This window comes from Magnolia sinica, chromosome 6 (genome assembly GCF_029962835.1).
Source record: "Magnolia sinica isolate HGM2019 chromosome 6, MsV1, whole genome shotgun sequence".
In the NCBI taxonomy this organism is placed as follows: domain Eukaryota; kingdom Viridiplantae; phylum Streptophyta; class Magnoliopsida; order Magnoliales; family Magnoliaceae; genus Magnolia; species Magnolia sinica.
In genome coordinates, this window is record NC_080578.1 from 24,101,450 (window position 1) to 24,127,841 (window position 26,392).

Genomic DNA, 26,392 nt, shown 5'->3' on the forward strand with positions numbered 1-26,392 from the left:
TTAATTTTCTTTTTCAAAATATCATTTTTTTTAATCTCACTTTTGTTATATAACTTTTCAATTTTTCTTGTCAAAATACAAAATCTAGTTTTCTTCTTTTAAAAATATATTTTTTTTCAATTTGTCAAAATTTTCACAATTTTGTTTAATTTTTTAAATTTTCTTTTTCAAAATATCTTTTTTTTATCGAATTTTTTTCTTCAAAATTTAAATTTTTCTTAAACATTGTTAATTATTTTTCTAAGCTTCTCAACTTTTTTTTTTTTTTTCGAAATTCATAATTTTTTTGAGCTTCTTAAATTTTGACAATGTTTAAGAAAAATGATATTTTGAAAAAGAAAATTTAAAGAGACGTCTTTGACAGTCTCTAAAAAGAGTCTTTGACAGGGCTATATGACGGCTAAGGACTATCTTTAATAGAGACGGTCCTTGACGGTCTCTAATGAAGACGGTCTTTGACAGGGCTATAAGACGGCTACGGACCGTCTCTAATAGAGACGGTCTTTGATAGTCTTAGATGACAAGTAAAAGACAGCCAATGACCATCTCTAATGCGAACGGCCAATAACCGTCTCAGATGACTGCATATAAGACGGTCTTCGACCGCCTTAAATGATTTGTGGTTGGGCAACCTTTTTAGACAATATTAGGGACGGTCCAGAGCCGTCTCTAAGCCGTCTTTAAACCAAGGAATTTTAGAGACGGTCCTAGACCGTCTCAAAATCCGTCATTTTTTTTTCTATTTTTCACGTAGTGTGTGGCCCATTTGGTCTTTGGATTTGTCTTATTGTATCCATTTTGGAGGAGATTTACTGCATAAGCTTTTTTAGGAAGTTCCTATATGGGATGGTGGGGTCCACTGTGATGTTTATGAGAAATCCAATCAGTTCATCCATTTTACAAGCTCATTTTAGGACATGCGACAAAAATGAGGAGGATACAAAACTCAAGTGGGCCATAGTAGATGAAACAGTGGGAAAATGAACTTGTTTGGCCAGGAGATTTACTGCATATAGTTGAAACCTTCCCAAGTGTCACCTTTAGGGCCTGTTTGGCCGGGCGGATTAAGAGGGATTAGGAGGGATGGGATGGTAAAATCTCAGGATACGCCAAACGAGCCAAACAGACCCGATGAACTTGTCTCGGGAAATAACAAACCTATGGATCTTAAACCAATCCACTGACATTACCATCATTACCTTAAAATTAATCCCATCCCTCCTAATGTCGTTCAATCACGCCTGGGGCGTGTTTGGTTGGACGGATTGGAAGGGATCGAAAGGTAAAATCTCAGGATATGCCGAGCATGCCAAACAGACTTGGTGTAACATCCTGGATTTTCACTGTTTTGGATTTCCAAAAAAATCCTTAAAAGTTTTTGTATTAATTAACTTGTAATATTACTTAATGACCATTAGTACCCAATGTTAGTTTATATAGGGGTGGTACCAGTAAAGAACCACACAAGTCCGATTAATCAACCGTAGGAAGCCAACGAATTCGCCTGATCACTTGAACATCAGGTGTAGCCCCATGATTTACTCACATATGACCCAAATCTAACTGACCCATTACTAACTAATCAAGACAAGCATAACTAAATTAAAGATCTAACCGAAGCCGAGTTAGATAAGGCCCGGATCTTAACTAATCGACCAAATTAACCCTGTTACACTTTTAGCCTAAAACCGACGGTTTAGAGTAATCATAACCAAATCTCCACTTTCACTAGTTATAAATAGGCCACATTATGAACATAGCTAATGCAAAACCTAAGCATTGCCCACGAGAAATCTCACTACCAAATTCATTCCAGAAATGCCCTAATTTTCTGAACAAGCTCTAGACCGCTCGTTGGCGGGTCACTAGTTTCAAAACTATAGAGAAATGTCCGTCTTACTGGGCTCGACGTTCATCACGGGAGTCAGACCTGGGAACGGTCCAGAACCACTCAACTTGAGCCAAAGGACAAGTGCATAAGAAGTGCAAATACCCTAAAGGAAGAAGCTGAAACTTAAGTGAATTGGGTCATCCACTCTTATGCAAAGTTGAGAATTTCGGACCGTCGGTTTACGACCAAACTTTACATGTAGAGTAATGATATTTTCCTGCTCATATCCGTATATCCGCGGCCCCGATCGACCATCGATGACCGTTGAACAAATTTCTAATCATATCCGTCGATCGATGCATCCAAATGGCGAGCCGATCATGTCCATACGTAGATCATCATTAGGGCTAACTATTCTACGGTGTATATCAATATGTACCCCCCATAGTGGGCCCTAGAGGCTAGAAAAACCCTTCCATAGGGCTAGTATAGGAAAAACCTAACACTTGGGGTCATTTGCACCAAATCTGATATTATAAAAGGAGATTCTTTTGGGCACCCCTCTCCCCATACGAATTTGCCCTAGAGAAAGGAAAGAGAGAAGAGAGAAAAGGGAGAAAGAAGAAAGGAAGAAGAGAGGAAGGGAGAGTGTAGAATGGGAAAAAGTGGACCATTGATCGAGGTGGGGCCCAAGGGAGTTCAATCTTGTAATTCCCTACCTCTTCTCCAAGGAAACCTTCCACTACAACCGCAAGAACCTCTCCCATTGATTGTATAGGTAAATCCCTCATCCTTTTTTCTTGAAACCCTTGTGTTGAGAGGGGATTTACATGGAGTTCTAACATGCAAGTGCTTGCCTTAGGGATTCCGGCCGATCGACCCCAAAATCCACGTTTCTAGGTCATATCCCAAGATCTCAATGATCTATAGGTGTGGACTATTATTCTTAAGTGGCCTAACACCAATTTTAGTGTGAATCTAATGATTATGATTACTTAGATGATGTATTAGAAGAATCTAGAGAAAGCCTAAGGAGACCTTACACTTTAGATCCTCTCAATCGACATGGATTAATTATGGCATGTTTGTTGTCCCTCAACATGGTTGGGCATGAAATTGGTGAATGCATGTTCATTTATTGTTTGTTTCTTGTGTGATGATTCCTCATAGCTTGTAGGTTGCATTAATCCTTGTTGTATATGTGTGCTTGTATAAGTCCTCGATGTATGTTATCCTAGCATAAATCTTTGATGCATGTTTGTGCTATGAATGATTTATAACCCTTGATCTCCGCTAAACCCTCACAACACAGATGCACATTCATTTCATAATATTGTTAATACTTACATTTATAGAAAAATATGAAATTCTATATCGATATATGAGTGCATGGCAATAGTTGAGTTTAGATGATAAACCATGAATTGTTGAAGTATCACTGAATATCATTAAATCTCTAGGTTGGTCAGGAAATTGACGAGAGTAAAGGTGGTCCCATTGGTAGGACTATCTTGAGGCTAAACCCGCGGGTTTGGGCGGATGCGAATGGGCGACAGTAGTTGGACTATTGGATCACTTATACCCGATGTCGTCCGTCACGTACTCACCTGGACTCGCACGGTCTAGCCCAATTACTAACTAACTATGATTTTTAACTATGTCTGCTTACGCCTGAATGGAACCTGGAACATCATTCGCCCATTGAAGCCCATTGATAACCATTTGAAACTGATCCACTATCTCGAGAGCCAGGCATGGTGGAATGAGACACTGTATCTGAACTGTCGGCCTACACTGCGGTGACGAGCCTCCCCGTAGTGACCGCGAGCGATCCCTTTCCCAGCACTCCCCATGTGCTTGAAATCGGGGATGGGGAACCCGATAGGATCAAAGATCGCGGGGTCTTGGCCTCACGCGTTGAGGGGTCTTGGCCTCGCGCATTGAGGGGTCTTGGCCTCACAACTAGTTAAGGGCATTGATATCGTGGGGTGTACCAGTTTTCCCAATCTGCTGGATGAATGGAATTAACTAAATACTCGGTTAATATTATTCATGCATTGCATTAGCTACGTTTTGGCGACTCGACAGTTAAAGTCGCAATGAGGGAGTGCTGTCATGTGCGATCGTTAGACGGAATCGTTCGAGGGAGTGTTGTGGCGAAGTCATACAACATATCATTTTTCATGCCCTTATATTTATATGTCATCCAAGCTGTTTATAAAGTCAATTTCATTGGAATGAAGTAAAAAACACTAAGATCTCATATCAATGCAAAACTTTTGTGGCCATATAGATATTTCAACATAGATCACTAAATCTCCACTGTTACCTATCATGTGGCCCATTTGAGTTTTGGATCACCTTAAGGCTGCATATCCTAAAATGAGCTCGAAAAAAGGTTGGACCGGTTGGATTTCTCCCCAACATCGCAGCGGGTCCATCCAGAATCCATACGTAGGAACTTATGCAAAAGGCTTCGGTGGGAAATCCTCGTCCCTTTATTTTCGTGTATCACCGTGATTAACGCCACGTGGCAATCGACAATAGGTGTTGACCTTTGGTCATCCACGTCAGCCATTGCAAGATGTCGCAACAGCATCACTCGTTTTGTCGCTTTCAAGCCGCATTTGATCGCCTCTGAAAACGTGAGACACCCACACGTTTGATCAAGACATATAAAACCGATGTTGACTTTTCAGCTGCTCTCTCTGACCGAACATATGATAGATAGGGTGTAAAGGATCGGATTAGGTGCGGCCCTTACCTTGGGGCCTATTTGATGTATTTATTTTATATCCACGCCGTCCATCCGTTTTGAAAGATTATTTTAGTACATATACCATAAATTAAGTAGATCTAAATCTCAGGTGAACCATAATATAATAAACAGTGATGATTGAACGATCCAAAATTAAATGTTTCCTACGGGCCACTGTAATGTTTACTTTCCATCCAACCACCTGGTAAGGACAAAAAAAACCTGGATGAACGGAGAAAAAAAATCATCTTGATCCAAAGCTTTTGTGGCTTACAAGAAGTTTTTAATGGTCAATATCCACTGTTTCTTATGGAATGGTCCACCTGATATTTTTATCTAATTTATTTTTAGGCCCATGCCCTTAAATGATATAGAAAAACGGATGGACGGATTAGATATAGAATAAATGCATCAAGGTGGGCCCCATGATAAGGACCGCACCATCTTGGATGAAGCCAGGCCGCACCTAATCCGCTCTGGTAGGACCATCTCTACAGTACACGTGGAAAGGTTATCTGTCAATCAGAAGCGTCCATCTAGTGTGTCTTACTTTGGATGGCCCATATTTTGAAAATCACATTAATCAGATGATCATAGTGATTATGATAACAGACTTTCTTCCTAAGATTTACACGTAATCCACCCTTCAGATGGCTAGGATCATTGGATCTCCGTATATCTTGAACTAGCCAATCATAGTAGGGCCACCTGGATGGCGCTGATTGAGAAATCGCCTTCCCACGTCCACTGTAGCATCGAGATGGAACTACCATATATAGTCTGGTTCTTCCAACGTATCATCTCCTCTCTGACTACTGTTATCAGTCTAACTTTGTCCCATGTGGGAATTCTAAAACCAGCCGCGCACCATTCTCATTTTCCTACACGTGCAATTTTTGTTCATGTGTGGCCCACGTGATGAATTAACCAGACAGATTTTCGGCCTAAGAAGCATTCACTGAGAGGACCATGCTATGAACGTCTCAGATATCACACACATGTGCCATGTTGGCGTGTTTGGTGCATTTGGCACCTAGAATTAGACTAATCCTCTCTCATTATCTTTTATTTCTCGGTTTTTTTGACACATATACCTCACATTTTCTTATTTTACCAAATAAAGACTAAGTCCCTTTTGGAGGATGCAACAACCGAAATTACCTAATTTATGTTTTTTCATAAAAATGGATTAATTTGAAGGTTGCAGGGTTGACTTGATGTATCATCCAACCCAGCCATTACGTGGACCCTAACATGGCGATCAGTCAAACGAAAAATTAGGCCAAAACGGTCACTCGGTGAGCCAAAATGTGAAATTGGATGTTTTTCGGTAGTGTGCATTGTTGGTTATGGTGTGACCCAACTAATGATGGCGGCCAACCATTGTTTACTAAGTGAACTCTGTGGTGCCCACTATAATATGTGTCTTATCCATGCCGTCCATCCATTTTAGCAGGTTATTTTATAGCATGAATCTAAAATTTAGGCATATTTAAGGTTCAAGTGGACTACACCACAGGAAATAGTGGGAATTTGATGACTACCATTGAAATTTTTTTGAGGGCCACAGAAGCTTTAGATGAAGCTGATATTTGTGTTTTCCCATCATTCATGTCGGTTGGATAACAAATAAACATCACTGCGCGCCCTAGAAAGATTTCAATGTGACCTTATGAATAGGTTGGATAACAAATAAACATCACTGCGCTCCCTAGAAAGATTTCAATGGTGGGGTCATTATCGTCACTGTTTCCTGTAGTGTGGTCCGCTTGAGCTTTGGAAATATTTCGATTTTGGGCTTAACTACTAAAATGAGCTGGTAAATCTGATGGACGGCATGGATAATACATATACATCATATTGCACTCCACAGAGTTTACTCATACACCACTGAGTAGGCAATCCCGGGTCCAGTAATGATGGATTGTACTTACATCTTATTGGCCTGATCATCATGTTGTTTGCATCTTTTTGGTAGCGTGGACGTCATACCCACACTATGTGGGCCCAACACCGTTGGAATACAACTTCTGTACGGAGAAAAAATAAAAAGCCATTTCGCCGCTCCAAGGCCCTTTTAAGACCTTGTAAAACCATTAATCTGTGGGAATTTGCGGCAAAAAGTCACTGTTTTCGTAAAAGTTGGGTTACTTGTACATGCCCCCAGCCATATGACCTTGTACATGTGCCCCCTTTATCTTGCATCATTACATATACATCTCCTTTATTTTAAATATTCATTACTGATTCCCCACACAAGCATAGCGATCTATCAGCACCAGTATTTTTAAGCAATTGACCTTTTCATCCCTACTTCATATGCAACTAGTTAGATGTGTGGGCCCATTGTAATTCCTTTAATGGTATCTATCCCTCTTAATAAATTCACTCCCTCGTGAAAATGGGACACCCAAAAAATTATGTTGATTTTTTTTTTTTTTAAATAAAACTATTATTCACATGAAAAAATCAGGTTGATTTTATCACAAGGTGGCTCATTATTTAAATTTGAAGGTCTTTCAATGTTTATCTATTGCTTTCAGTTATGGCCCATTTGATGATTGGGTTCACCTAACTTTTTGTGCATCCAATTTTTACAGTGAAGCAAACTTGTTGGATGGGTTGGATGTCATGTATAAATAACAGCGGCCCATTCAGGAAAAATGGACTCCTCAAACAAGGGCATTTTAGTCCTTGGTATAGATACATCTTACTTCTAAAATGAAGGGGAGTTACCTAAAATAATTCGCGACATAAGGAACCAAAATATAAATATCAAATGACTGAGAGAAGGTAGCTGCTACGAACCTTAATAATAACAATAGCCGTATGATAGTTAACTTTCACCGTTTAAAGATGCTTAGCTAGAATCTAGCAGCATTTCACATTCCAAGCTTTCTAAAGTCCATTTTAAAATATATGATTCCCACCCACCTCCATTTATGGACGGTGGAAAATGGGTGTTCGACTCTATGTAAAAGCTTTGCAACCTCAATGTTTGCCTCTACTTTACTACGTAGTCTGCACTGAAATACGGTGTATAAAGTATAAGCCAGTACTAATGTCGTTGTATATGGCTATCGATCTAGATCGTTCACATCTTGCATGGGTCATGTCTGAAAAAGATCCATCGTTCAAGCGGTTAGATCTTAGGTAGTGGGTCATTCAAGAAATGGCGTACTGATTGTTAACTAGTGTGGGATACGTGCTCAGTTAGATGGTTTCAATGGTTTATCTATGTACTTAGCTCCATCAAGCTTTTAAAATAACTTCAACATGTGATAAATGGCTGACTATTGCGGTAGTTGACCATCATTTTAAACAACGGAGGTGATGTATCTACCATGCATGCGGCATGCATGTTGTTGCTGTTTAATCTATGTACCTGGCCACACGTGTTACGAACAGTTCGAGCTCGGTTAAACATGTGCAATTAATTAAAAATGGTGTCGGGCGTGCCTAAATTATACTCGACTCAAATCGATTAAATACTTATGTCAAGCAATTTAGAGAGGAAGTATTAGTCCTTCAAAATGAGATTATTTTTTTCTCGTGTCGAAGATTTTTCTTTCAATCAAGATTGCGTTTTTAGGCTTCTCTATAATAAAATGATGGATAAATAAAATCGAAAATTGAACAGAATCGTCAATTTCAATGATTTTTGAGTAAGAATCATTATAATTAGCGAAAGAAAATTAAGTAAAGAAATAAAAATATTTAACTATGTGTAAGCCCCTTATCCTATACCGTACCGTTCCATAGACTTCCGCGGTCTTTCCGGTCGAATTCCGGTAACCTTTGACCCTTAATCGGCATTTGCGCGCAACCCTGCGTCATACGCTGTCAACCTGAATCGACTCAAACCGAGACTTGTACCCTTGCAACCGCACCGTCGCTGCAGTTCCGATGCCGCGTCTCGCGCGCTAATCCGATACTCTAGCCAGGAGATGTGGGCCAGCGTTTGGTGTGATGAAAACGCTGCGCATGCGAATTCTGAGAGAATCTCTACAATATGTTACATCAATCAATCAACCAATCCATCCCATCATGTCAAGGACACATCACATCTCACCCTTCCCCAAGCAACCCCTAAAGTCAAAAGTTTCTTACAAGCGCATACCTTCTTACATAATTTACCATAAAAGTTAAAAAAAAACTTCTTACACATCCATCACCCACCACATCCATCACCCATCTCCCACTTTCTCTCTTTACAACCCCTCTCTCTCACTCTCTTTCTCTCTCTCTCATTTTCATTTCTCAAACTCTCTTTCCCAAGCAAGAAAACACCACACGCCAAGCTCTTTCTCCTCCAAGAGAGCTTTGTGTATGACCCACTTCCTATCCTCTCCTCTTCCATCTCAACCATCTAACCCCATCTCTTCCGTTGAAGTCGAAGCCTAGGCGACTACCTTCCCATTGGACCAAGAAGGAGTGGACGGTGGGTGATCTTGGACCCACATTTTCCCTTTCTTTTTCATGTATTTGTTTTGTGATTTAAGGGTCCATATCTATTAGGACCCACCTTGATGTATGTTTTGTATCAAAGAGGGGCCCATAGTGGCGGGGCCCCTCCATCACCTCCGACATCGCCGATGCCTCTTTCTCTCTCTCTTTTTATGATTATGGCCCACCTAATGTGTGTATAACATCCATGCCATCTACCGGTGGACCCCATCAATGTGGGACACACCATGATGTTTATATGCCATCCCAACCGTCCATGGGGGGCCCACCTTGAGGTGGCTAACAGTAGGAGTGGCTACCAGAGAAGTGTGATCTGACGTGGGCCCACCCAGCTCCATAGCTCAGGTGGCAGACTGAGCGAAAGATGCCTCATTTCAACACTGGAGGTCTTGGTATCGATCCCTGTGGAGGTGGCTAACATGGAGTGTGTACTGACATGGGTGTACTGACGTGGGTGTGGACTGACTGTCTCCCTCCATCCGTCCAAATGGGCCACACCATGGTGTATGGGTCTTATCCAAACCATCCACCGTTTCTGGATGATGGGGCCACGTTCGTGTGGGGTCCTCCCTGACACACTTAGTTCATAGCTCAACTGGTAGACAGAGTGAAAGATACATCGCTGCAACACTGAGGTCTTGGCACGATTTCCTAGTGAGGGTGGCTAACAGTGAACTGTGGACTGACAGTGGGCCTGTGGGACCCATCCACACTGTTCATCCATTTGGAGTGGGCCACACCACCATGCACGTGTGGTGTCCACCATCCTTGGACGGTGGGACCCACCCCCTCGTGCAGGGCCCTCCCTGGTGTATGAGACCGTCCAGGCCTTGGACGGCCTGGACGCCATATTATATATATATATATATATAATATGATATATATTATATTATATATATGATGTATGTTATATATTATAATATATATTATATATACATATTTTATATTTGAAATAGGTACCTATTGCGGTGGGCCTTACGTGGGACCCACCTCTATTTTGTTGCAAAGAAGAAAAAGAAAAAGAAAATATATAATAAAAGCAACTATGCTGCTCGTACAAGCAGCACGTGGTTGCTCTCTCTCTCTCTCTCTCTCTCTCTCCCTCCCTCTCTCTACGTCAGTAGCTAATTCCGTGGGTCCCATCTGTTTCACCCACACCGTCTATCTATGGGACCCACCATGGTGCATGTGTCGTATCCAAACCGTTCAACCATTAGTGAGATCATTTTAGGACATAGGGTAAATGAGTGAGATCCGAAGTTCAAGTAGACCCCACCAATTGCAATAAATAGTGGGGTACAATGACATCCACCATTCAAAACTTCTATGGGCCACCGTAGTTTCCAATATTGTTTCCATTTCATTTATCTCTATGTTAACTTGTGAAGAGGTTGGATCTCGAATATAAATAGGGGTGGGCCCGATTTGATATACATAAGGCCCATCGATGCGACCTATTTGATGTACATGAAGCCCGTTGGTGTGGCCCATATAGTGTGGCCCATGTGATGTGGCCTGCTTGCAATAAGAGGCCTATTGAAATGTATTCGAGGCCCTGGTGCAAGGCCCACCTGTTGTGTGTATTCGAGGCCCGATGTGATGTATGTTGGCCCGTGTGACGAGGCCTATGTGACGCAAATGAGGCCCATCATGATTGTACGTGAGGCCATGGGCCCACTATATGTTTACCCGTATGTAGGCCACCCCCCTTGGGAGCAATGTTGGTTTGATGTCCACATTGATGAGCAATGATGGTTAGATGTCCTCATTATGACCTTCCCTTAGGCCTTGTTAGGCTCATTCTCTTCATGGGTTAACCCAAATAAGTGGGCCTGATTCGCTGTAGACGAATGACTTCATAACTACGGCCGACGCCGATTACCGATGCTGAGTATCGGTGCCGATTGTCGAGGCCGATGCCGATTATCGACCCTAATTATCGACGCCGATTACCGATGCTGATTATCGGTGCCGATTGCCGAGGCCAACGCCGGTTATCGATATCGATTATGAGTATGTGACAACATGGCATCATAATACATGCCCATACGCATCATTTGCATGTTTGTGATGAGACGAGTGATTGATCATAGAGCATGCCATTGGGCAAATTGTTATGGGACTCCCTGGTAGAGGGAGATGCCCACATGAGCGCGTAGTACACGCATGATTGCTGTATGATTGGATTGCGTGATTTATGCATCTCACATTGTTTGACATGTATACTATACGCCCTAGCGACATCAAGGCCATAGCCGCCACAGGCATATCGTGGTTGGCAGGATTGGATACTAAAAATCTTATTCTATATGGGGTGCTATAGATATCCCTGGGTAAAAGTTCCTAAACCCTTATGGTACCAAGAGGTTGTTCTAACGTCTAAACCGAGTGGGTGCATGAGCGTCGTGTGTCGATTACCAAACGGCGCGCTTTCCACTGTGTCGTAGTCGGTTGGAAAAGGTTGCGGCCTTAACCGTCCGAGAGGAGGGGACAAAGCTAGGCTGAGTTTGACCAGCTCGAGGAATGGGTCCGCTATCGACGAGCCGAGCTAGATATTGGCAGGCGGATAGTGAGGTCTCTTCCACTCACTTTATTGCGTGCGATAGGGTGGTAATCTGGTTAGAGTGTAGTAGACCCCGGTGATATTCTACAGTTGAGTTGTATTGATATGTGGTCTTAGATGAGGATTCGCATGCTTGAGTTACATTTCGCACCGCATGGCCTTGGTATGGCCGACATCATCATTCATGTCTTGCACCGCATGACCATGGTACGGCTAATAGCATTCATGGATTCATCAGCATATTCCGTGTTACTTTGATACTGCATAATTGTATTACTACCTTACGCACACACTTACACCACCCTCTAAGCTTTCCATAAGCTTATGCACGACCGTTGCGTGCAGGTGACGTTGGACCGTAGCAGCGCTGAGGCAGGAGTGCATAGCAGATCATTTTGGAGCTTTTTGTCCATTATCATTGTATTTCCCTTTATGCTCATTGTACTTGTAAAGTTTTTGAACATAGTGAAAATGTGATGGAGTTTTTGGTTGTTGTTTGTGGGTTATGCCTTTGGTTATGCTTATTACGAATCAAACTGATGTTGAAAATCTTCCTCGTAACATCCTAAGATTGAAACCTGACAAATGGGCGCTGAGAGCCGAGAATGGGGTTCTACGGAGGTTGTCGGGGCTGGATTCGACGATTGAGAATTTTGTGAGCCCGGTTTCCGAGTTTGAGGTGTGACAAAAGTTAGTATCAGAGCATAACTTGGGAATAACTAAGAATAACATTATATATCCGCTATGAATGGCTAAGTCCTGAAGTTCGGATAGCTTAGCGATCGTTAATTATAGACCCTTAACGTGCGTGTCTTCGAGAGTTTTCAAAGTTGATAGGTGCCTTCGCTCTTTCCTTTAGGACAAGATGCCTAGGGGAGTGACCCGATCGACTCCCGCACCACCACCTGAGACTCCCGCACCACCACCTGAGACCCCCACACTACCACCTACGATTCCTGCCCCACCACCAGAGATTCCTACTGCTCAGCCTATGGATGCAGCTCCTCTACCAGAGACCAGTGCAGATCCGACCATATCCGTGAGTGCCTCCCAATTACAACAGATGTTGCAGGCTGTGACGGCCGCACTTCAGGGGCAGGGTAGGCACCTTGTTGTTTTACCGGACCAGGCCGAGCAGGAGCCCGCGAGCGCCCTTCTTCGTGAGCTTTGATGGCTCGATCCCCCGCATTTTCAAGGTGAGCCAGACCTGACAGTAGCTGAGAGATGGCGCGCCAATGTGGAGAAGATATTCGATACGATGGATGTACGACCCAGCGGTGAGTCCAATTAGCAGTATTTTCTCTCCATGTTGAGGCTGAGCACTGGTGGACATCAGTCTCCCGAGCAGAAGGCGCTGATTTTGTATGGACATGGGAGGACTTTATTGATCGGTTTGATCGACAGTACTTTCTTGATCACGTCCGACAACAGCGGGCGTTAGAGTTGGAGGCCTTAGTGTAGGGTGATATGACAGTAGTTCAGTACGCGGCTCGTTTTGTAGCACTGTCCAGATTTGCATCGTACTTGGTGGACAATGAGGAGCGGAGAGCCCGCCAATTTGAGGACGGCTTGCGTTACGGTCTTCGAGGCCGTGTCATTGGGCATGAGCTCCCGACTTTTGAGGAGGTGGTACAGAAGGCCCAGATTTTTTAGGCTGAGTGGGCCGGTTCTCAGTCTGATTGCGGTCAGAGGAGAGACTGGAAGAGGTAGGTTCCTTCCAGTGATTCCTAGCATGGTCGACCACAGCAGAGGCTCACAGGTCGCCCAGCCTTCCTAGCGCCAGCAGCACTCCAGCACCACCTTCGAAGCAGTTCATCGGCTCTTATTTTAGGTGCGGTGTGACGGGACACCGTATGTGGGAGTGCCCCCGCCCCGAGTAGCAGCAGTCGAGAGGTCTATAGCAGCCTCCACCACAGTCGCAGCAGAGACCCCCACAGCAGTAGCGACATCAGCCCACACCACCGAGGCCACCTGAGCACCAGCCTCCGAGGCCGCAGCAGCAGAGGTAGCAGTTTCGACCACCTCAGCGACAGCAGTAGCAGCACTCTTAGAGGAGACAGGCACCTCCCCAGCCGGCTCAGGCTAGATTCTACGCGGCCTGGCAGGATCCTCAATCATTTGGAGGGGTTGCTTGAGGGTATACTTCCAGTCTCTATATGCATTGCTCAAGTTTTGTTTGATTCCGGTGCTTCGCACTCGTTTATGTCCGAGGGATTCTTTCGTTCGACTGGATTGCCGACAGAGTCTGCTCGAGAGGGGTTGACCGTATCGACGCCCTTGGGGAAGACTACAGTATTAGGCCGCTTCTGTTCGTCTTACCCCATGCTAGTGGGAGAGATTTTCTTACCCGCTGACTTGTATGTGCTGCCGATGTCAGATTTCGACGTTATCTTGGGCATGGATTGGCTTACCAAGTACCACGCCATCTTAGACTGCTCCGCGAGGACAGTCACGTTCTATATACTAGGCTTGCCGCAGTTCCAGTTTGTTGTAGAGCCCTGGGGAGAGCCATTGTCTTGCTTGATGTGCTGCTTCGTTGAAGAGCCTGTTACCGCTTGTATTGATCAGATGCCAATTGTTTAGGATTTTCCCGATGTGTTTCAGGAGATTTCGGGATTACTGCCTCCCCAACTCACCGAGTTTCAGATTGATCTCGTGCCCGGTACCGCGTCTATTTCAAACGCCCCGTATCGTATGGCACCGCTGGAGTTGTGGGAACTGCAGAAGCAGTTGGACGAGTTGTGCAAATTGGGCTTTATTCGTTCGAGTAGTTCACCGTGGGGAGCGCCGGTACTTTTCGTAAAGAAGAAGGATGGCTCGTTGAGGCTCTACGTAGATTACCGCGAGCTCAACAAAGTCACGATCAAGAACAAGTATCCGCTCCCGAGGATTGATGATTTGTTTGATCAGCTACAGGGTGCACATTTCTTTTCGAAGATTGACTTGCGTTCCGGTTATCATCAGATTCGGGTTCGAGAGGAGGACATTCCGAAGACGGCTTTCAGGACGCGTTACGGTTATTTTGAGTTCCAGGTCATGCCCTTCGGACTGACCAATGCACCCGCGATCTTTATGCAGTTGATGAACGAGGTCTTCCGCCCTTATCTCGATCAGTTTGTTGTGGTCTTTATCGATGACATTCTGATCTATTCGAGGACCCATGAGGAGCATGAACAGTATCTGGAGGTTACGTTGCAAACCCCCCGCGCACACCAGTTATATACAAAGTTGGAGAAGTGCAAGTTCTGGCAGTAGAAGGTGAAGTTCTTCGGTCACGTGGTGACGAGGTAGGGTATCGCAATGGACCCTTCGAAGGTTGAGATAGTGCGTCAGTGGGGCCAGCCCACGAACGCATCTAATATTCACAGTTTCCTTGGTTTGGCGGGCTATTACCGGCGTTTCATTGAGGGCTTCTCTCGTATTCCAGCCCCACTGACTAGGTTGACTCAGAAGGGCGCGGAGTTTATTTGGAGCGACGCCTGCGAGCGAGCATTTATGGAGTTGAAGGACTGTCTGACGTCCGCTCCTGTCCTCACTCTTCCCTCTGGGAGTGATGGATTTATTGTATTTACTGATGCCTCACATATTAGTTTGGATGTCATCCTGATGCAGCATGGGAGACCAGTGGCCTTCGCGTCTCGTCAGCTCAAGATATATGAGCTGAACTACCCCACGCATGATTTGGAGCTGGCTGCAGTTGTCTTCGCACTGAAGGTGTGGAGGCACTATCTCTATGGGGTTAGGTTTGAGCTCTTCTCCAACCACAAGAGTTTGAAGTATCTCTTCTCACAGTTTGAGTTGAACATGAGGCAGAGGCGCTGGATGGAGCTCCTGAAGGACTATGACTTCGATCTTCAGTACCACCCGGGCAAGGCGAACGTGGTGGAGGATGCCCTCAGCCGTCAGTCACGAGGCCTGGTGGCGCATATGATGATTCGGGAGTGGCAGATGCTTGAGGATGTAGCAGAGTATAATTTTAAGTTCGGCCTGCAGTCTTCTATCATGCAGTTATCGAACCTGTCGATTAACCCTCTCTTGTCGCAAGGGTGATCGAGGCTGAGCAGGCTGATGAGTCGTTATAGAGTTATATGGCTGAGACGGCATCCGAGAGTCAGGTAGATTGACAGATGGTACAAACGGTGGACTTTGCTTCAGAGGCCGATTATGTGTCCCAGATGTTCCTAAGTTATGCAGAGATCTTATGACCAAGGCACATCGATCGCGGTTTTCTATCCATCCTGGCTTGACAAAGATGTACCGCGACATGAGGCGATAGTATTTTTGGATGGGGATGAAACGACAGATCGCCAGTTTTGTGGCCAAGTGTGAACGTGCCAGCGTGTCAAGGCTGATCATCAGAGACCCCCTGGTCTATTGCAGCCGTTGAGTGTCCCAATATGGAAGTGGGAGCACGTGTCGACAGATTTTATTATGGGCTCGTCGAGGACTCAGCGTCGTCATCACGCCATTTAAGTCGCCGTTGATCATCTAACGAAGTCGACACATTTTCTTCCGATTCGTGCGACTTAGCTTTTGGACCGGCTTGCGAGGTTATTCGTCGAGGAGATTGTGAGATTGCATGGCGTTCAAGTCTCGATCATTTCTGACCGAAACCCGAGGTTCATGTCTCAGTTTTAGAGGAGCTTCTAGAAAGCGATAGGGACTGATTTGCAGCTCAACACCGCATACCATCCGCAAACCGATGGCCAGACCGAGAGGGTCAACCAGATCCTTGAGGATATGCTTTGGGCCTGCGCGATTGATTTCGAGGGTAGCTGAGATGAGCATATGCTATTGCTGAGTTCGCATATAACAACAGCTATCAGGCGACCACGGCATGGCTCCTTTTAAGGCACTATATGGCAGACTATGCAGATCACCGAGTTGTTGGACCGAGGTTGGAGAGTGTCGTCTCCTAGGTCCCGAGCTTGTGCGGGAAACGTCAAAGGCTATTGATATTATCAGGTAGATGATGCACACAGCTCAGAGCCGGCAGAAGAGTTTTTACTGATCGTTGGCATCGTCTCTTGGAGTTTGATGTGGGGGATCATGTGTATCTCAAGGTTTTGGCCATGAAGGGCATAGTTTGATTTGGAGAGAAGGGCAAGCTTGTCCCGAGATTCATAAGACCTTTTGAGATCACTGGGCACGTTGGTGTCGTGGCCTATCGGCTTGCCTTGCCATCTCAGTTGTCTAGCGTCCACAACATTTTCCATGTCTCCATGTTGAGGAAGTGTGGGTCAAACATCGTTCCTGTTATTGATTGGCAACCGTTAGAGGTTCGTGAGGACACTTCCTATATTGAGCAGCCAGTTTGTATCCTTGATCGAAAGGAGCAGGTCCTCTGAACCAAGGTCATTCCGTTAGTGAAGGTTCAGTGGGGTCACCATTCTGTTGAGGAGGCTTCTTGGGAGCGCGAGGCCGAGATTCGAGAGCGCTATCCCCATCTCTTTAATGATTGATTATGTGTTGTATTTTGTATGTTATCTCTGATATTATATGATGATGATTATATTTCTTATTCCTCATGAGTTATGCCTAGTTGCGATGATTGTGTAAATTTTGAGGACAAAATTTTTATTAAGAGGGGAGAGCTGTAAGCCCCGTATCTTAGACCATACCGTTCCGTAGACTTCCGCGGTCTTCCCGGTCGAATTCCGGCAAACTTTGACCCTTAATCGGCATTTGCGTGCGACCCTATGTCACATGCCGTCAACGTGAATCGACTCAAACCGAGACTTGTACCCTTGCGACCACGCCGTCGCCGCGGTTCCGAGGCCGCATCTCGCGCGCCGATCCGATACTCTGGCCAGGAGATGTGGGCTAGCGTTAGGTGCGAGAAAAACGCCGCGCATGCGAATTCTGAGAGAATCTTTACAATATGTCACATTAATCAATCAACCAATCCATCCCATCATGTCAAGTAATTATCAAGTACACATCACCTCTCACCCTTCCCCAAGCAACCCCTAAAGTCAAAAGTTTCTTACAAGCCCATACCCCTTCTTATACAATCTACCACAAAAGTTTTAAAAAAAAATCTTCTTACACATCCATCACCCACCACATCCATCAGCCATCTCCCACTTTCTCTCTTTACAACCCTCTCTCTCTCTCTCTCTCTCTCTCTCTCTCTCTCTCATTTTCATTTCTCAAACTCTCTTTCCCAAGCCACGTCCAAGCTCTTTCTCCTCCAAGAGAGCTTTGTGTATGGCTCACTTCTTACCCTCTCATCTTCTATCTCAACCATCCAACCCCATCTCTTCCGTTGAAGTCGAAGCCTAGGTGATTACCTTCCCAACGGACCATGAAGGAGTGGACGATGGGTGATCTTGGACCCATATTTTTCCCTTTCTTTTTCATGTATTTGTTTTGTGATTTAAGGGTCCATATCTATTAGGACCCACCTTGATGTATGTTTTGTATCAAAGAGGGGCTCGTAGTGGCGGGCCCCTCCATCACCTCCGACATCGCCGATGCCTCTTTCCCTCTCTCTTTCTATGATTATGGCCCACCTAATGTGTGTATATCATCCATGCCATCTACCGGTGGACCCCATCAATGTGGGACACACCATAATGTTTATATGCCATCCCAACTTCCATGGGGGCCCACCTTGAGGTGGCTGACAGTAGGAGTGGCTGGCAGAGAAGTGTGATCTAACGTGGGCCCACCCAGCTCCATAGCTCAGGGGGCAGACCGAGCAAAAGATGCCTCGTTTCAACACTGGAGGTCTTGGTATCAATCCCTGTGGAGGTGGCTAACATGGAGTGTGTACTGACATGGGTGTACTGACGTGGGTGTGGACTGACTGTGGGGTCCATGGGACCCATCCACTCCCTCCATCCGTCCAGATGGGCCACACCATGGTGTATGGGTCTTATCCAAACCGTCCACCATTTCTGGACGGTGGGGCCATGTTCGTGTGGGGCCCTCCCTGACACACCCAGTCCATAGCACAACTGGCAGACGGAGTGAAAGATACCTCGCTGCAACACTGAGGTCTTGGCACGATTTCCTAGTGAGGGTGGCTAACAGTGAACTGTGGACTGACGGTGGGCCCGTGGGACCCATCCACACCGTTCATCCATTTGGAGTGGGCCACACCACCATGCACGTGTGGTGTCCACCGTCCTTGGACGGTGGGACCCACCCCCTCGTGTGGGGCCCTCCTTGGTGTATGAGACCATCCAGGCCCTGGACGGCCTGGACGCCATATATTTTATATATATATATATATATATTATATTATATATTATATATATGATGTATGTTATATATTATAATATTATATATATATATTATATTTGAAATAGGTACCTATTGTGGTGGGCCCTATGTGGGACCCACCTCTGTTTTGTTGCAGAGCAGAAAAAGAAAAAGCAAAAAATATATATAATAAAAGTAGCTATGCTGCTCGTACAAGCAGCACGTGGCTGCTCTCTCTCTCTCTCCCTCTCTCTCTCTACGTCAGTAGCTAATTCCGTGGGTCCCATCTGTTTCACCCACACCGTCTATCTATGGGACCCACCATGGTGCATGTATCGTATCCAAACCGTTCAACCATCTGTGAGATCATTTTAGGACATGGGGTAAATGAGTGAGATCCGAAGTTCAAGTAGACCCCACCAATTGCAATAAATAGTGGGGTACAGTGACATCCACCGTTCAAAACGTCTATGGGCCATCGTAGTTCCTAATATTGTTTCCACTTCATTTATCTCTATGTTAACTTGTGAATAGGTTGGATCTCGAATAGACATAGGGGTGGGCTCGATTTGATATACATAAGGCCCATCGGTGCGACCTATTTGATGTACATAAAGCCCGTTGGTGTGACCCATATAATGTGGCCCATGTGATGTGGCCTGCTTGACATAAGAAGCCCATTGAGATGTATTCGAGGCCCGATGTGATGTATGTTGGCCCGTGTGATGATGCCTATGTGACGCAAATGAGGCCCATCATGATTATACGTGAGGCCATGGGCCCACTATATGTTTAGCCGTATGTAGGCCACCCCCCTTGGGAGCAATGTTGGTTTGACGTCCACATTGATGGGCAATGATGGTGAGATGTCCTCATTGTGACCTTCCCTTAGGCCTTGTTAGGGCCATTCTCTTCGTGGGTTAACCCAAATAAGTGGGCCCCATTCGCTGTAGATGAATGACTTCATAACCACAGCTGACGCCGATTACCGATGTTGAGTATCGGTGCCGATTGTGAGTCGTTGCCGATTATCGACCCTGATTATCGACGCCGATTACCGATGCTGATTATCGGTGCCGATTGTCGAGGCCGACGCCGGTTATTGATATTGATTATGAGTATGTAACAACATGACATCATAATACATGCCCATAAGTATCATCTGCATGTTTGTGATGAGACAAGTGATTGATCATAGCGCATGTTATTGGGCAAATTGTTATGGGACACCCTGGTAGAGGGAGATGCCTACATGAGCGCGTAGTACGCGTATGATTGTTGTATGACTAGATTGCGTGATTTATGCATCTCGCATTATGTGACATGTATGATATACGCCCTAACGACATCAAGGTCATAGCCGCCACAGGCATATCGTGGTTGGCAGGATTGGATACCGAAAATCTTGTTCTACATGGGATGCTATAGATATCCCTAGGTGAAAGTCCCTAAACCCTTATGATACCAAGAGGTTGCTCCAACGTCTAGACCGAGTAGGTGCATGAGCGCCGAGTGCCGATTATCAAACAGCCGCGCTTTTCACTGTGTCGTGATTGATTGGAAGGGGGTGCGGCCTTACCCGCCCGACAGGAGGGGGCAAAGCTAGGCTGAGTTTGACCAGCTCGAGGAATGGGTCCGTTATCGACGAGCCGAGCTCGATATTAACAGGCGGATAGTGAGGTCTCTTCCACTCACCTTATTGCGCGCGATGGGGCGACAATCTGGTTGGAGTGTACTAGACCCCGGTGATATTTCAGAGTTGAGCTGTATTGATATGTGGTCTTAAATAAGGATTCGCATGCTTGAGTTGCATTTCGCACCGCATGACCTTGGTATGGCCAACATCATTCATGCTTTGCACTGCATGGCTTTAGTACAGCTAATAACATTCATGGATTCATCAGCATATTCCGCATTACTCTAATACTGCATAATTGTATTACTACCTTACGCACACACTTACACCACCCTCTAAGTTTTTCATAAGCTTATGCATGACCGTTGCGTATAGGTGACGTTGGATCGCAGTAGCACTGAGGCATGAGCGCATAACAGATCATTTTGGAGCTTTTTGTCCATTATCATTGTATTTCCCTTTATGCTCATTGTACTTGTAAAGTTTTTTATTATAGTGGAAATGTGATGGAGTTTTTGGTTATTGTTTGTGGGTTATGCCTTTGGTTATGCTCACTACAAGAAAAACGGGCAAAGGCTACGGCCAAAAACCGTAGCTAAAGACATTTTGCTACGGATATAGTCCGTAGCATGACCGTCGCCATTGGTAGGGTAGCTAAAGGTCAAAAACCTATGGCTACGGATTATATCCGTAGCAATACATATCAGTAGCTACGGATATAATCCGTAGCTATAATTTCTGTAGCGATACGCTCATCAAGCTACGAATAATATCTGTAGCTAAAAGTAGTATGCAATCCGTAGCAATATGCCGAGGTTGACCCAATAGCTACGGATTTTAGAACAAGAGCTACGGTGATTATCTGTAGCTAATATTACAAATATAAAAAAAAAATTATAACAATGGTGTCCATTACCATTGCAAGAACCTGCTGTAATTGATCAACTCATCTAAGCTAATACAATTAATGCTGCTAGGAATAGTACATAAAATGCAATCAGTAAAGAACAATCAAATCATACAATGCATCCTCCATTCATATTATAAATAACAATCAAATCATATAATGCATCCTACATCATAATACAAATAGCAATCAAATCATTACAGCGTCTGCATAGAGCAAATTGCAACCCTCAACCTCCTTGTTTTCTCCTTGTTTACATACAAGGCATTTATGAACAGGGCAAGTAAATGGTTCTCCAGCAACTATCTCTTTTTTATGCTCTTCCGCTTCAGCATCATTTCCTGGATGAAGTAATTTTGTAACACATTCTGGATGATAGAAATGGCCACACGTTGCAGAAACACGGGAAAACCTGAAAGCCAAAATGCCACAATGAATGAGCATCTTAGTCAGGAAGTTTTAAGCATTAAGGACATAGAAGTTTGAGCTACCGACCTAAAAATGTCTAAACTACACCCATTATAAAGCTAGAATGAAAGAAAATTGAATGTACACAACTACACATACCATCACTAAAGAGAATGTACCTAATGCCAGCCTTACCAAAAGAAGCAGCTGCTAAGGCATGCATTGGAGCAGGATTCCAGATCATATTCACAATATGTTATTGTGACTTCGACACATGAGACAGATAGTGGCAGGCTCGGTTATGCATGCACCACTGATAAAAAATCATGCCAGCCCATTCATTGGGTGGGCCAAATGTGCACGTACTGTGAATTGTCCATCAATGCTTAATTGTCCATTTTTTTTCAAATACATGTGACCCATCTGCTGAGCAAACTGACCTCCTCTAGGCCGTGGCATGTACAAGGTAGGTGCACCAGATGAATGGCCCTGTTCTCACACAAACAGTGTTCCATTGGCATATCTTGAGTACCAAAAATATTTTGAGACAGCATTACTTGTTAGACTTTTAATTGTAATACGACTGTGTTCTTATGACTGGTTTCTTGACTCTTATCAATTCTGTTTGATTTATCTTCATGAATAATCTTGAGAACTAGCTAGAGTGGTTAATGTATCTCTTTTTTTATATTCCTTGTTATACAAACAACTTGCAAGAAAGCCTTAAAAAGAATGGGATTGCTAGAATTGATCCTTATATCATCAGCAGTCACTTGACCATGATTCTGATTTCAGTTCAGTCAACGGCATCTACTATAAATGATGAGACAAAATGTTGTTATCCCTTTGTTTTACCAGTGAAATTAATAATCTAATCCTTCACAAAAAATTGTAATCATTCAAACAAGAAAAGATCAAATTAATATTTTTTAAGACTTGAAAATTCTGCTAGAATATAACAAACCTCAGCGTTGCTGGATTTATCAGAAGAGCCCAACTTGCCACAAAAAAAAAAAAAAACACTGATGCCGTTTGTATTGGCAATTTGCGCACAATAAGTTTTGAATTGCCTGTGCCAAACAAACAATGTGAAGGTGAATGCCCCAAATTTTTGGAAGCAAGATGAACAAAAACATGACATATAGTAAAAAACGAAAGATGGTTTCATAAGCATGCATACTTTCACTTGAGCCTTAGACATGCCAAGAGATTTACAGGCTGAGTCAGCACCAACATCTTTAGTTGCATGGAAGGACCTCAAACACCTCCCTTCACAACTGTATAAAAAAAATTGAGTGAAATGCATGTGTCATTCAGTCATGGAGAGACGAAAAAAAAAAAAAAAGGAAAGAAAGAAAGGAGCATCAAGCGATGTTTAATGCTGACTTGACTGAATATCAAGCCTTGAGCACGAATATGGCCTGATACCAATAGACAAAAAAAAAAAGATATCATGTCGCATCAACAAATTAGTTATAGATAAATAATGAGGGTAAACTGTCAACATTCTTCAAAACAAAATTCTTGATTCATCAAGGCATAAAGGTTGTGCACTAATTATGATTTAAAAGAACATTTTAGTATTTTTCGATTAACATTTGATTCACTAATCACCATAGACAGTAAAATACCTGTTGAATAAATAATGTACATAATGAAGTTCTGGTGTCAGAAAGATGATATGGACATCAAATAGATAATTTATAATTACAGATTAATTGCCAAAATATCTTTGGGAAGATATCCATGATAAACAATAGAAACTACTGTGAACAGAAAAATGGTATTAAAAAACATCTTTACAGATACAACAATATCCTTCTATTGCATGGGGAAATTTTCATTGGCTACATGCATGGACAATTCTTGAGATAAGGATGTCCATATCTACCTGGACGTTAACATCCATGAGGTGTCTGGATGTGTGAACAGGGGTGTCCAGGGATGTTGTTGATTTGCATTTGGATGACACCTCATGGATATCCTTTTTGCTGAAGAATGTGCTATTGTGCCAGAGGAACATATATTCAAAGAGGCAATCCTAAGGCACTTGTGCCAACATGGCAGACACATGAGATTCACACCCTGTTGTGAGCAGGTCCTGAAATGTCAACATATGCTCTCTCCTGGAATCAAGGCCATGTAACATTGGGTTGAATCTGATGAAGTACAGTTTGCAGTAGTGAAGTGGAGAGCACTCACTTAAGACGGTTGTCCTAGATACCAAAAAATCAGATGAACAATACCAAACTGTTCCATAAAAAAATTAGATGAACAACACACTTACCGAAACTGCTCTAATCAGATGAACCATTGATAGCTAATTGTTTGGAGCCCCGCCATTCAATTCACTATCAGCCGCACAGCAACCTATGCAACAACCTCAACAATTTGATATGTCACCCTGATTTTAGTTCTAAATGAGTGAAGCCTCAAATCCCAAGTCACTTCTAAATGTAACCCTGATTTTGGTTTTGGTTCTCTTTTTCTTAGAAGTACTTCCGTTGATATGATATGGTCCTATAAATATATCAAGCTGGGATGTGGTTTGAATAAATCCTGTTGTACTAGGTTCACCGATTGCTTTGAAGTTGGACTTGAAAGAAAGGTAATAGCAATTTGAGGGCTCCTGCCTCATTATGAATGCTAGTAAATGCTCACATGCAGAAATTATTCTGGTTAAGCATGGAACTAGGAAGATGCAAAGCATTAAACAAACTGAATGGCATGAATATCAGGCAATACTGCAAGCACATACTATACTCTCTCTCTTTTTTAGACTACCAAACAAACATGCATAAAACCTGAAAGTGATTGTGCAGAAAAAGAAAAAGAGAACTGGAAAAAAAAAATCACACCTTGTAGAAATGCCAGTTCTCTATAGGAGAAATTAGGGCTTCAACCCTTTCAACAGGAAGCACCAACAAGCATGCATCTATTTTATCCATATGTTCATCTATATGCACACTATACACATGACAATCTAGCATGGATAGGTAAGGAAGATCACTTGTAGAATTGTTTTTTTTTTTTGTTTTTTTTGTTCTGCAAGTTGTTGCTAGTTTAGTGTGTAGCCATACATGCCACTGTAACCTACCACAATTTAACCAGTCTCTAGCACGTGGGGGATTTGTACAAGTGCTATCCATCAAAGAACTCCTTCATAATGCAATTGAGTCTTCAATTTGAAATTCAAATTTAGATGAAGGGAAATGAAATAGTGTCAGGTTGGTGACATGGCATGTGCTTGGCACATGACATGGTGTGTGGGTTGAAAGCTGAAGTGTATAAAAGAAGAAATGCAGGTTTGTATTAGGAATTCCAGTCACATCATATTTTGAAGAGCTAGAAGGAAGAACTAAAAAAATAATTCAGCCCTCTCCAAGAGCCAAGCCAAATCATATGAAGGTCTAAGAAGAAGAAAATAAACCTGATGTATTTTCCTGATCTTCTTCTTCTTCTTCTTCTTTTCTATTCTCTTCAATGTGTAAGATTTTTAACATCTTGTGAAGCTTTCATCTTCATGATGTTGATGATTGTTAGTTTTATTGTTTGAGATTGTGAAAAGATTTTATTGATTTGATAAAATATAGAAGAGACTGATAACTGAAATGAAACAAATGACATTAAACTTGTAAGATATGCTTCCATGATAAGATCTCCTTCTTCATCACCATTTTCATCATCTACAACAATTACAAACTAGTAAAAGACAGGTTAACTATAGTTTGAGAGCTACTGGTCTCAAAATTCAATGAACCAGAAGAAATAACTTAGGCTAGCTTTGGATGTAGTACCCATCTAAATTTCTTACATTAGTGGTCAAACAGAGCAAGCAAGCTGTTGTAGTACCCATCTACAATCAACAGCCCAACCTGTTCAAAATTAAAAAATTCTAAAAATAAAATAAAAAATCAATACCCATCTTTCCGAATTCTTTAAAAGGCAAACAAGTATAAGAACATATTTTGTTTCTGAACTGTAATTCTATCAATGTCTCATTAGTTAACCATATATTTTGTTTTCTTGCATGGCTGCTGTTTTCTTTCTTCTCCAATAGAAGGGAATTGAAAAGCATGATTTTGATGTAGCGAGTACAATAAAGTTGCAACAAATTCAAAACCTGATCAGTGCCTCTCCAGCTAAAAGAACCAGATCTAGGTTGTTAAGATAAATAATGAGCTTGGAAAGTGCTCTTATCAGTGTTGTTCATTGTCCTGAAATGTAACATTTAATTATGCAACTGAGTACACAAATGCACACCAGTGAAGAAATACAAGGCTCGTGGAAGATACTCCAACTACCAAAAGAGCAAAAGCGAAGGAAAACAAATTAACCCCAAAGATATCCTACATAACAGTTACCTACATCCACCTAGCTATATCTACAAAAACAACATCCAATTTATTGCGAGTACCCTTCTGGATAGCTTCATTTGCTACAATTGCCGGATCTTTTTCATACCCTTTCGCAAATATAGGAAACTGAAAGGTAATTTTAGCAATAGTTGATCAGCTCAGAGAAATATTATCTTACAAAAATGAGACCAACTCTCTCTCCTATTTTACAGAAATAAGATGAAGAGTTAAAAAAAACTATTGCATGCCTGTGAA

The 26,392-nt window shown here is 43.1% G+C and overlaps 1 long non-coding RNA gene across 2 annotated transcripts; it reads right to left on the reverse strand.

Annotated features, from left to right (window-relative positions):
• Positions 1 to 21,560: 21,560 nt before the first annotated feature.
• Positions 21,561 to 23,686, reverse strand: LOC131248556 (uncharacterized). Of its 2 annotated transcripts, XR_009172294.1 has the most exons (3): positions 22,960 to 23,686; positions 22,744 to 22,849; positions 21,561 to 21,783 (listed from the first exon to the last, which is right to left on the reverse strand). It is a non-coding gene; the product is annotated as an uncharacterized LOC131248556 (long non-coding RNA). The 2 variants fall into 2 exon arrangements; XR_009172293.1 differs by lacking the exon at positions 21,561 to 21,783 and having other exon boundaries at positions 22,625 to 22,849.
• Positions 23,687 to 26,392: the final 2,706 nt, after the last annotated feature.